Raw genomic sequence first — 12,341 nt, 5'->3', positions numbered from 1 at the left:
AGTTTTACTGTCGTGAACCATCTTAACACAAGTTGGCTTTTTAGTAAATAATAAGGTGAATAAATCCTGAGATTGTGTTAATTCTACTTTTTAATGCTGATGGAAGGGTGGGTAAATATTGGTTAAATTACCATAGACATTAAAGAGGGCTGAGCTGTTAATGGTATTTTTTTCAATTTAATCGCAATGTGGTAAAACTAACTGAATAAATCTTTACTAACTGCAAAGACTGCGGGTTGACTGATCATGTTTTACATGAATAAGCGCATGTAAAATGTCAATAAATGGCTGAACGCTTCATATGAAATTTTACCGCAAACGTATTCCTAGACCTTTCTTGCTGTGTCATTGACCAGCAAATAATGGCAAATTTACCTGGAAAATTCTCATTGTGGCACACACTGTTGTTGCTGGGCTGCTCAACTGGAGATGAGCCACAAACATTCTTATTTTCACGAAAAAAAAAAGTTTTTAATACAAACCATGCATCAAATCAAATTCAAGTTAGATTTCAAAAGTATATAAAGGGTTTCAGAATAATATAAAAGTGTACAAAAATGTTTGTAATTGGGGGCTTTCAAAATAAACTTTTGCTTAAATGAGCAAGGGATGGCCCTGCTCACTGTCACACATTACATACCAGCATTCAAAGAAAAATAACACACTACTGACCTTCACAATAAAAGCACGGTGATGACAAGACTGCAAGTCAAAGTATTTAGTGAAGTTTATAATTGTATTTTTTATAAAAAAACAGTTTATGTATTATAAATGATCTTGTTTATTATGACATAAATTGATATTTTGCTTGTGTGTGTTGAAAAATACATGAGAAAAGGGCCTCAAATAATAATTGCATATTAAATGGTAATCGCAATATTAAGGAAAAAATTTGCAATTAGATTATTTTCCAAAATCGTTCAGTAATTGTCCATATAACGTCTATATACAGTATTTGAGGGAATAAATAATCTATTAAAATGTGGGTAGAAATGATAACAAATGTCATATGTCTTTGACTCCATGTCATACTATTCTTACCTTGTAATTAATCAGACAAATGCTGAAGAATATCAAATAAAGTCAACATTGCAAACTTTTGTCTGTACTGTTTGTGGCCCTCAGTTTTGGCATCATCTGATGCCAAGTGCCGTAATTTCCGGACTAAAAGCCTGTACTTTTTTCCTCAATCAATCTGATTGATTGATACTTTTTTCCTATACTTTGAACCCTGCGGCTTACACAACGATGCGCCTAATCTTTGGATTTGTTTTCATTAACGGCATCAGGAAACGGTCTTGCAGGAAGTGCAAAAAACGAGATAGACGCAAATGGTCAAAGCAAAGAGGAAGACAACTGTGATGACCTCGCAGCTCTGCTGCTGGCTATCTTCTTTTTCGTTGTAGTATCTGGTTGCTGGGTCACAGGGCGTAGACACTCGCGCGCACACCTGATTCTCATCATCTCCTGACTACTTAACCACTCCAGTCCCAGTACTCAGCGGCAGTAGATTTCCTGATGTACACCCTTCCTGCTTCCTGCTCTCCTCACACTTCTCGTCCCCTGTGACTTTGTCTCAGCATTATTGTGTAGAGTATGCAATTACTTATCACACCTTAAAGGGGAACTGCACTTTTTGGGGAATTTTCAGTCAATCATTACGACAGATAAGAACACACATCTTTTTTTAGGTGGATGGGGGTGTAAAGATGATAAAAAAAAACGCTTAGTATATGTGGCTAAAGTGAGTCACTGTTGTAGCCTTCAAAGCCTTTTAAAACAACTTAAAACCCCTCCATTAACATTTGGTATACACACACTGCAAGTCAATATATAAACTTTATGGCTGGCTCACATCGTGGTCACTCCGTGATCACGTACGACCGCCAGACACTTCTGGATGTGGACACATCGGGCCGTTTTGGACCGATAGACACTTGCGTGCTAGACTTGCTAACTAGCATGGGAATACATCGGCGGCTACATCCAGCGGCCTGTGAAGCAGGGGAGTCTAGTAGCAGCGGGGGCCGTCTACGGAGCAGACGCCAGCGGTGTGATCGGAAACGCGGATGCCGAGCGGGGCTAAAAACAAAGCAGAAGGCTAATCCCCACAGAACACCACTTTCCTCCATCCCGAAGACGGATTTAGATGGAAAATGCGAGACTACTGGTCTGGGTAAGGAGTCAGTTAAATTAGAACAAGTTTTTTCTGCTTTGAGTGTTTCAGAGTTGGACATGTGTTTTACTGAGGAGGCTAACTATGATGCGTGCAGTTTATCAAAGCAACAAACAAACAATCGGAAAATCCCCGTTACTGAGGTGGCTAACCATGATGCGTGCAGTTTATCAAAGCAACAATCAAACAATCGGAAAATTCCTGTCGTATCAATTCCTAGATATGGTCGTAACTATACTAAATGCACCGGGCATAATAAACACAACATTATTAATATTGCTACTACGGATAATTTGATCAAAAACTCCCTAAAACAGCCCACTACCTATAATATAGGTTTTTTAAACATAAGATCATTGTCTCCTAAAACGTTGTTAGTTAATGATATTATCAGAGACAACAATCTTAACGTCATCGGTCTCAGCGAAACCTGGCTTAAACCAAACGACTTTTTTGCGCTAAATGAGGCATGTCCTCCTAACTTTACACATGCGCATATTGCCCGTCCGCTCAAAAGGGGTGGGGGGGTTGCACTAATATACAACGAAAACTTTAACCTTAGTCCTAACATAAATAATAAATATAAATCGTTTGAGGTGCTTACTATGAGGTCTGTCACACCGCTGCCTCTACACCTGGCTGTTATCTACCGCCCCCCAGGGCCCTATTCGGACTTTATTAATGAATTCTCAGAGTTCGTTGCTGATCTAGTGACACACGCCGATAATATAATCATAATGGGGGACTTTAATATCCATATGAATACCCCATCGGACCCACCGTGCGTAGCGCTCCAGACTGTAATTGATAGCTGTGGTCTCACACAAATAATAAATGAACCCACGCATCGCAACGGTAATACGATAGACCTAGTGCTTGTCAGGGGCATCACCGTTTCCAAAGTTACGATACTCCCGTATACTAAAGTATTGTCTGATCATTACCTTATAAAATTCGAGGTTCAGACGCATGTTCGTCAAACTAATAATAATAATAACTGCTATAGCAGCCGCAACATTAATACAGCTACAACGACAACTCTTGCTGACCTACTGCCCTCGGTAATGGCACCATTCCCAAAGTATGTGGGCTCTATTGATAACCTCACTAACAACTTTAACGACGCCCTGCGCGAAACCATTGATAACATAGCACCGCTAAAGTTAAAAAAGGCTCCAAAAAAGCGCACCCCGTGGTTTACAGAAGAAACTAGAGCTCAGAAATTATTATGTAGAAAGCTGGAACGCAAATGGCGCACGACTAAACTTGAGGTGCACCATCAAGCATGGAGTGATGGTTTAATAACTTATAAACACATGCTTACCTTAGCTAAAGCTAAATATTACTCAAATCTCATCCACCGTAATAAAAACGATCCTAAATTTTTGTTTAGTACGGTAGCATCGCTAACCCAACAAGGGACTCCTTCCAGTAGCTCAACCCACTCAGCTGATGACTTTATGCAATTCTTTAGTAAGAAAATTGAAGTCATTAGAAAGGAGATTAAAGACAATGCGTCCCAGCTACAACGGGGTTCTATTAACACTGACACGATTGTATATACGGCGGATACTGCCCTCCAAAATAGTTTCTCTCGTTTTGAGGAAATAACATTAGAGGAATTGTTACAACGTGTAAATGGAATAAAACAGACATGTTTACTTGACCCTCTTCCTGGGAAACTGATCAAGGAGCTCTTTGTATTATTAGGTCCATCAGTGCTAAATATTATAAACTTATCACTCTCCTCGGGCACTGTTCCCTAGCATTCAAAAAAGCGGTTATTCATCCTCTTCTTAAAAGACCTAACCTCGATCCTGACCTCATGGTAAATTACCGACCGGTGTCTCACCTTCCCTTTATTTCAAAAATCCTTGAAAAAATTGTTGCGGAGCAGTTAAATGAACACTTAGCGTCTAACAAGCTATGTGAAACCTTTCAATCCGGTTTCAGGGCAAATCACTCCACGGAGACAGCCCCTGAAAAATGACTAATGATCTATTGCTAACGATGGATTCTGATGCGTCATCTATGTTGCTGCTCCTCGATCTTAGCGCTGCTTTCGATACCGTCGATCATAATATTTTATTAGAACGTATCAAAACACGAATTGGTATGTCAGACTTAGCCCTGTCTTGGTTTAACTCTTATCTTACTGATAGGATGCAGTGTGTCTCCCATAACAATGTGACCTCGGACTACGTTAAGGTAACGTGTGGAGTTCCCCAGGGTTCGGTCCTTGGCCCTGCACTCTTCAGCATCTACATGCTGCCGCTAGGTGACATCATACGCAAATACGGTATTAGCTTTCACTGTTATGCTGATGACACCCAACTCTACATGCCCCTAAAGCTGACCAACACGCCGGATTGTAGTCAGCTGGAGGCGTGTCTTAATGAAATTAAACAATGGATGTCCGCTAACTTTTTGCAACTCAACGCCAAAAAAACGGAAATGCTGATTATCGGTCCTGCTAGACACCGAACTCTATTTAATAATACAACTCTAACATTTGACAACCAAACAATTAAACAAGGCGACACGGTAAAGAATCTGGGTATTATCTTCGACCCAACTCTCTCCTTTGAGGCACACATTAAAAGCGTTACTAAAACGGCCTTCTTTCATCTCCGTAATATCGCTAAAATTCGCTCCATTCTGTCCACTAAAGACGCTGAGATCATTATCCATGCGTTTGTTACGTCTCGCCTCGACTACTGTAACGTATTATTTTCGGGTCTCCCCATGTCTAGCATTAAAAGATTACAGTTGGTACAAAATGCGGCTGCTAGACTTTTGACAAGAACAAGAAAGTTTGATCACATTACGCCTGTACTGGCTCACCTGCACTGGCTTCCTGTGCACTTAAGATGTGACTTTAAGGTTTTACTACTTACGTATAAAATACTACACGGTCTAGCTCCATCCTATCTTGCCGATTGTATTGTACCATATGTCCCGGCAAGAAATCTGCGTTCAAAGGACTCCGGCTTGTTAGTGATTCCCAAAGCCCAAAAAAAGTCTGCGGGCTCTAGAGCGTTTTCCGTTCGGGCTCCAGTACTCTGGAATGCCCTCCCGGTAACAGTTCGCGATGCCACCTCAGTAGAAGCATTTAAGTCTCACTTTAAAACTCATTTGTATACTCTAGCCTTTAAATAGACTCCCTTTTTAGACCAGTTGATCTGCCGTTTCTTTTCTTTTTCTTCTATGTCCCACTCTCCCGTGTGGAGGGGGTCCGGTCCGATCCGGTGGCCATGTACTGCTCGCCTGTGTATCGGCTGGGGACATCTCTGCGCTGCTAGTCAGCCTACGCTTGGGATGGTTTCCTGCTGGCTCCGCTGTGAACGGGACTCTCGCTGCTGTGTCTTGGATCCTCTTTGGACTGGACTCTCGCGACTGTGTTGGATCCATTGTGGATTGAACTTTCACAGTATCATGTTAGATCCGCTCGACATCCATTGCTTTCCTCCTCTCTAAGGTTCTCATAGTCATCATTGTCACCGACGTCCCACTGGGTGTGAGTTTTCCTTGCCCTTATGTGGGCCTACCGAGGATGTCGTGGTGGTTTGTGCAGCCCTTTGAGACACTAGTGATTTAGGGCTATATAAGCAAACATTGATTGATTGATTGATGTAGTAACAGACACGTTCATAACAATATGTAATATGTTCAATATTTACCCTATTTTGATCATTTTATTTAATGCCAGATCTTAATCTTCTGCGCATTTATTTCCCATTTCATAGTGTGTTCCTACTTCCGAATACAAAACGCTTGTGTGTGTTCTAATCGTGGCGGACTTGGTAACAAACAAGAGGGACGACTGTTTTTGAACAAATGAGAATTCACAACCTTATCTCCATGGTATCTGAATTCATGGAGGATGAACTACTGCTTGTAGAAGAGATAACGAATGAAGAGTGAGACCTTGGAGCTGACGGAAGCCGACAGACCGAGGTGAATGTGAATGGTAGTTGCAAAATATGAAAGTTGAAGCCCAGCTATTTTAAAATTAATGGCGTGCTTATCCGTAATTACCGGGATTGTGCTGAAAATGTTAATTTCCCCCCTGGGATTAATAAAGTATTTCTGGTTCTGATTCTGATAATGCGCCACACATTTTCAGTGGGAGACAGGTCTGGACTACAGGCAGGCCGGTCTAGTTCCCGCACTCTTTTACTATAAAGCCACGTTGTTGTAAACACATGCAGAATGTGCCTTGGCATTGTCTTGCTGAAATAAGCAAAGGCGTCCATGAAAAAGACATTGCTTGGATGGCAACATATCAATCAATCAATCAATGTTTACTTATTTAGCCCTAAATCACTAGTGTCTCAAAGGGCTGCACAAACCACCACGACATCCTCGGTAGGCCCACATAAGGGCAAGGAAAACTCACACCCAGTGGGACATCGGTGACAATAATGATCCAGTGGGACGTCTGTGACAATAATGATTATGAGAACCTTAGAGAGGAGGAAAGCAATGGATGTCGAGCGGGTCTAACATGATACTGTGAAAGTTCAATCCACAATGGATCCAACACAGTCGCGAGAGTCCAGTCCAAAGCGGGTCCAACTCAGCAGCGAGAGTCCCGTTCACAGCGGAGCCAGCAGGAAACCATCCCAAGCGGAGGCGGATCAGCAGCGCAGAGATGTCCCCAGCCGATACACAGGCAAGCAGTACATGGCCACCGGATCGGACCGGACCCCCTCCATCGGACCGGACCCCCTCCACAGGGGAGAGTGGGACATAGAAGAAAAAGAAAAGAAACAGCAGATCAACTGGTCTAAAAAGGAAGTCTATTTAAAGGCTACAGTATACAAATGAGTTTTAAGGTGAGACTTAAATGCTTCTACTGAGGTGGCATCTCGAACTGTTACCGGGAGGGCATTCCAGAGTACTGGAGCCCGAACGGTAAACGCTCTAGAGCCCGCAGACTTTTTTTGGGCTTTGGGAATCACTAACAAGCCGGAGTCCTTTGAACGCAGATTTCTTGCCGGGACATATGGTACAATACAATCGGCAAGATAGGATGGAGCTAGACCGTGTAGTATTTTATACGTAAGTAGTAAAACCTTAAAGTCACATCTTAAGTGCACAGGAAGCCAGTGCAGGTGAGCCAGTACAGGCGTAATGTGATCAAACTTTCTTGTTCTTGTCAAAAGTCTAGCAGCCGCATTTTGTACCAACTGTAATCTTTTAATGCTAGACATGGGGAGACCCGAAAATAATACGTTACAGTAGTCGAGGCGAGACGTAACAAACGCATGGATAATGATCTCAGCGTCTTTAGTGGACAGAATGGAGCGAATCTTAGCGATATTACGGAGATGAAAGAAGGCCGTTTTAGTAACGCTTTTAATGTGTGCCTCAAAGGAGAGAGTTGGGTCGAAGATAATACCCAGATTCTTTACCGTGTCGCCTTGTTTAATTGTTTGGTTGTCAAATGTTATAGTTGTATTATTAAATAGAGTTCGGTGTCTAGCAGGACCGATAATCAGCATTTCCGTTTTTTTGGCGTTGAGTTGCAAAAAGTTAGCGGACATCCATTGTTTATTTTCATTAAGACACGCCTCCAGCTGACTACAATCCGGCGTGTTGGTCAGCTTTAGGGGCATGTAGAGTTGGGTGTCATCAGCATAACAGTGAAAGCTAACACCGTATTTGCGTATGATGTCACCTAGCGGCAGCATGTAGATGCTGAAGAGTGCAGGGCCAAGGACCGAACCCTGGGGAACTCCACACGTTACCTTAACGTAGTCCGAGGTCACATTGTTATGGGAGACACACTGCATCCTATCAGTAAGATAAGAGTTAAACCAAGACAGGGCTAAGTCTGACATACCAATTCGTGTTTTGATACGTTCTAATAAAATATTATGATCGACGGTATCGAAAGCAGCATATGGTGCTCCAAAACCTGTATGTACCTTTCAGCATTAATGGTGCCTTCACAGATGTGTAAGTTACCCATGCCTTGGGCACTAACACACCCCCATACCATCACAGATGCTGGCTTTTGAACTTTGCGCCTATAACAATCCAGATGATTCTTTTCCTCTTTGTCCCTGAGGACACGATGTCCACAATTTCCAATTTGAAATGTGGACTCATCAGACCACAGAACACTTTTCCACTTTGCATCAGTCAATCTTAAATGAGCTCGGGTCCAGCAAAGACGACAGCATTTCTGGGTGTTGTTGATAAATGGCTTTCGCTTTGCATAGTAGAGTTTTATCTTACACTTACAGATGTAGCAACAAACTGCAGTTACTGACAATGGTTTTCTGAAGTGTTCCTGAGCCCATGTGGCGATATCCTTTACAGACTGATGTCAGTTTTTGATGCAGTAAGGGAGTGAAGGTTATGGGCGTTCAGTGTTGGTTATGGGCTTTGCTGCTTACGTGCAGTGATTTCTTCAGATTCTCTGAACCTTTTGATGATATTACGGACCGTAGATCGGGGCCGGGGTGGCGCAGTTGGGAGAGTGGTCGTGCCAGCAACCTGAGGGTTCCTGGTTCAATCCCCACCTTCTACCAACCTTGTCACGTCCGTTGTGTCTTTGAGCAAGGCACTTCACCCTTGCTCCTGATGGGTTGTGGCTAGGGCCTTTCATGGCAGTTCCCGCCATCAGTGGGTGAATGTGGAATATGTGTTAAAGCGCTATACAAGTATGACCCATTTACCATTTAGATGGTAAAATAACTAAATTCCTTGCAATAAGTTGTTGAGAAATGTTGTTCTTAAACTGTTCGACAATTTGCTCACGCATTTGTTCACAAAGTGATGACCCTCGTCCCATCCTTGTTTGTGAATGACTGACCATTTAATGGAAGCTGCTTTTATACCCAATCATGGCACCCAACTGTTCCCAATTAGCCTGTTCACCTGTGGGATGTTCCAAATAAGTGTTTGATGCAGCATTCCTCAACTTTCTCAGTTTTTTTGCCACTTGTGCCAGCTTTTGTGAAACCTGTTGCAGGCATCACATTCCAAATGAGCTAATATTTGAAACAAATTACAAAGTTTACCAGTTCAAACATTAAGTATCTTGTCTTTGCAGTCTATTCAATTGAATGTAGGTTGAAAAGGAATTGAAAATCTTTGTATACCAACTTCAGTAGTTTTGTATACACACACACACGCACACGCACGCACACACACTAACACAAATATATATGTACACATATACATGATACAATAAATATATAAATAAGAAAGGGACTATCCCAGGGCAGTTGGGCAGCAGTGCTAGGACCTCAACATGGAAGGCAAGCGGCTCCCTCAATCCGACACCAGACGGGCCCGCAAGGCCGCTGCGCAGGGCTGCCCAAGCCAGACCGGGCCCCAGCCCCCAGGGGAACGAGTAAGCCCAAGAACACCCGAGGCCAGAAGGGCACATGCTGGCCCACGCCCGACAGCGGCAAGCCCCTCCAGGCCCCTGGGCGCAATTCCCCCCACCCAACCACCCACGAGAAGGACAGCCCACCGCCGACCCCTAGGCAACTACCTTTAACACAACCCCTGCCCAGGAACCCCCATCCGCTAGACCACCCATGGATCAGCCCGCTAGGCCGGAACCAGTGTACACACCTACGGAATGAGACCCCTAGGGGCAGAGCCGTACCCACAGTCCCCACAGGAAGGACGTCAGGAATTTATTAGAGGGGTCCAAAGAGATCGGGATTCTGTCAGTTACGGTTTTTATTCAGCAGACATTCTTTCCAAAACTATTTGAGCTAATAAAATGTTTTTGTAAAGGTTTATACGCAAATTATTTTTTGATTTCCAATTCCTGAGAATTGTGTTCCTGGCGGTGCATAATGCGCTGATAAGGAGGAATGTTTTGTTTGTATCAAAGTCAGTTGTGGAGAGATCACCCAACAGGCAGAGTGAGGGGGAGGTTGGAATGGGAATCTCTAAGGCGAGTGATTGGTTCTCGCACACTCCACGCCAGAAGTTATTACCGGCGCACAGGACCACATTGAGTGTAGGTAGTTATCTACCTTATTATTCGAGCAGTGTACACAAAGGTTAGTCAGCTAAATCCATGTTAAACATTCTATCACCAATGTGATGTATTCCGTAAAGGGTTTTGAGCTTAATCCGCTGTAAATTTGGATTATTAATCAAACGAGAAGTATTGAAGCATAATTGTTTCCAGAATTCTGGGTCACAGCTTGTGGATAGATCCAAGGGCCATTTAAGTTAGGATACCTAATGTGTTATCGTTGTTTGATAATAAAGCATTTAATTTGGATAAAGCTTTGGGGGCAGATATTTTGAAGAATTTTACGGTAGTGGGGTTACTTTCCCATGTTGTTTTGTTGAATCTTGCACTGATTACGGATTTGATTTGTAAATATTCTAGACATTTGTTAGGATTTATTGTATACTGTGTTATTAGGTCTTTAAAAAAAGTTACAACGGTTTCAATCAATGATATATTCAAGGCATCTGACTGCCTTATCATACGATGTTGGTAAGTTCAATGGTTTCTTGTTAAGCAGAAAATCAAGATTATTCCAAATAGGTGTAAATTGGTAGGGAGTGATTGGGGACCCGGTTATTTTCAAAAAATCCCACCAAACTGTTAAGGTAGTGCATATTAAAGCAGTTGTGTTTTAGAATAATTCAGCTTATAAAGGGCAAGTTAGAAATGGGGATATCCTGGCTGAGTGAATGTTTGATATAAAACCATAAATGATGTAGTGAGTTGGAATTGATCCATTTTATTATGTAGTGCATTTTTTTTGCAAGGAAGTAATGGGGAAAATGTGGGAGTTTTAGACCCCCAAATTCATTGGGTTTTTGTAATGTTTTAAGTTCAAGTTAAGTTAAAGTACCCATGATTGTCACACACACACTAGGTTTAAGGCTTATTCGTGTTGGTTTACCTTTCCAAAGGAACTGATTGATGTGTGAGTCTATTGATTTAAACCAAATTTGAGAAGGTTTGGTGGGAATCATTGAAAAAAGATCATTAACCCTAAGCAAGACTATCATTTTCGAGGCAGAAACCCTTCCCAAAAGTAAGATGGGCAGTGTCGTCGAACGCGCCACAAATTAATTGAAACTAAAATAGCCGGGAATTCCATCGGACCAGAAAACATCGTAAGTATGAATGTACCTTTGACGTTTGATCTGCCTCTAATTAGGACTGTTAACATGACAGGTGCATCATCCATAATAGTTAAAACAACTGTCCACGAAAGAACGCATTTCACATGTTTTGAGTTGCACCACATCCGGACAAAAGCTTCTAGTAATAGAGATTTTTTAAGAGGATGACTATGCCAAAATAAAAACTCCCCAAAGACATAGTTGTTATAGTTCACACAAAATGATGGATTAACTTTTTCCATGGAAAAAAAAGAATTGTTTGTTTTGGACAGTATTATGGCCCATATATTGTAACAGATTATGTGAGAGCAGCCATCAAGAAACAAACTTAATTCCAGCTGTAATTCCTGGAGGTACAACACTGTCATAGCAGCCACTCGACATCAGTGTGGATTGTGCATTATAGGCGTCACTGGGAGCTGTTGGGGAGGCTTGGATAACCAGCGTCAAGAAATCATTCATTAAACCTTTCTGTATGCGAAAAGCATCCTTTTCTGAGGTTTGCCAGTGGATCCTAACATCGTGGAGCAGTGTGAAAGAATCCACCATCACCAGTGGGTTTAGAAACGCTGGATTGCTGCGTAAAGAGAACAGCACAACTTCAGAGGTAACTTTACCTCAAGATGAAAGTGACACAGGAGAGGGGGGCAGAGCAGAAAAGAGACGGCAGATCAACTGTTCTAAAAGGGGGGTCTATTTAAAGGCTATTGTATACAAATTATTTTTAAGATGAGACTTTAATGCTTCTACTGAGGTAGCATCACTGTTACCGTGAGGGCATTCGTGAGTACTGGAGCCCAAATGGCTCGCAGACTTTTTTTGGGGGCTTTTTTAAATTAAATAATCAGGTATAAGAAATGTTTATGAATAAAATAAAACACAAATCATCCCTAAAAAAATTACGCTAACCAATTAATAACAAAACATATATTGTAGTTTATTTAATAGTGAAAACATTTCAATTATTTTGAAATTATTTAATGAATACCCATTCATCCATCCATTTCCTACTGCTTATTCCCCTTTGGGGTCGCGAGGG

The sequence above is a fragment of the Nerophis ophidion genome, linkage group LG04, assembly GCF_033978795.1.
Source record: "Nerophis ophidion isolate RoL-2023_Sa linkage group LG04, RoL_Noph_v1.0, whole genome shotgun sequence".
NCBI lineage: Eukaryota > Metazoa > Chordata > Actinopteri > Syngnathiformes > Syngnathidae > Nerophis > Nerophis ophidion.
Note: the sequence above shows the minus strand (reverse complement) of the source record.